Below are 1,602 nucleotides of genomic sequence, written 5' to 3'. Positions count from 1 at the left end.
CAGTACCTTTAAATTCGCAGCGGTTTATTTGTGGAGGTTTTTGACCTCCACTATTTGAGGAGGTTTTGTTAGTGTTTACCATTGAGGCATTAAACCTCTACTGTTTGAGAATGTTAATTGTGGAGATTTTCAACCCAACTACTTGAAATAACAAATGGAGACATGCTAGAAGGTATTTCAACCTCAATTTAATTTCATAATTTTTACAACTTTAGTGTCATTAATTTGTAATTATTATTTAAATATACAATACTAAATAAAAATGTTCTTAGCAATAATAAAATTTCATTGCAAGTAACCAAGGTAGCGTAATAAAGTTGAAAGAGTTACAATTCATCATTCGTTATAAATTCAGATACACCAGAAAATCTCAAAAAACTAAAAGTAGTCTCATATCACACTTTAAAAACAAAATACATAACAAATATCCTAAATGTTGCTGGCTCCAGATGATCCTCTTGCACCCAAAGGTGTATTAGGCATACTTGCATCATCATTTGCCTGAAATAATAAAAAAAAACATTAATAATTACTGCATCATTATATACTAACTAAGAATATAAAAATAACAACAACACTTCCTTGTTTAATGATGAAATCCATAAAACAATCTTAACACTGTAGAGAGTGTACAATACTACATATGTAAAAAGTATTTGTAAAAAGTCTATGTATCAACAATTTCATAGCTGATACCCCAAATTGTACAAATGCTAACGGTGAATACTTCTTGATTTTTATCAACGCATATAAAGACATGCAAGTCAGCAACATACACATTCATGTATAGTTAGACAACAGATTTTGCTAGCCTCCTTGTGACAATTTATACTATATCAAACATTGAACAATTTATACTATATCTAACCAGAAATGGAAACTTTCAAAATATCATTATATTCAAACCAGGAAATTCAAAGAAACAAACAAAATATTGAATATAATAATGGTACTTGCACATACATGTGTAAAGAAGTTAGCCAATCCTTCAGGGATCCCTCCTTCTTTCATTATGATGTAGGACTTAAATGCTGATTCCAAATTGTTGCATCTTTCTCGCCAATCATTAGAAGATGAAGATGCGGCAGCAAATGATGAAGAGTGGCTCAAATCAGAAACTCGAAGTCTAGTATTCCTATATGTATTCGTAGGAACTGCTCCCATACCCATGGTTAGCACTCTCCCAGAGTGATCTGGTCCCATCACTCTACCAACGAAATCATGAGGAGAAACTTCAGATTCATCAATGTTGGTTTGAGCCAAAGCCTCTTGAATATGTTCCTACATGCATGCAAAAATGTTATCAATTGTAAAATTTTGAATATTAAAATCCAATCCATGCAAAGAAGATTAGTTAATTAGATTGAACCTACCGCTACAATTTTGCCGCTTCATTTACAAATGTTCCATCCTTTCTTTTATGAGTGGCAACGTATAAGTTTCCACGACCTGGTGGCTTCCCATTCACCATCTAAAATATAGAAAACTTAAGTCAAAGTTGAGCTTTTCTAAATAAATAAAAATTAATAAGTGCAAAGTCTAAATAAATAAAAAGTAATATGATAGTGTCGCTACCATCTCACGCCTTCTTCTTGAATTAGG

General features: G+C 31.9%; 1 pseudogene; it reads right to left on the bottom strand.

Annotated features, from left to right (window-relative positions):
* LOC109345706 overlaps positions 333 to 1,602 on the bottom strand; it is a 2,432-nt pseudogene continuing 1,162 nt past the window's right edge.

Source organism: Lupinus angustifolius, chromosome LG01, assembly GCF_001865875.1.
Source record: "Lupinus angustifolius cultivar Tanjil chromosome LG01, LupAngTanjil_v1.0, whole genome shotgun sequence".
Classification (NCBI taxonomy): domain Eukaryota; kingdom Viridiplantae; phylum Streptophyta; class Magnoliopsida; order Fabales; family Fabaceae; genus Lupinus; species Lupinus angustifolius.
The sequence above is the reverse complement of the archived record's forward strand: the minus strand, read 5'-3'. Positions and strand labels throughout refer to the sequence as shown.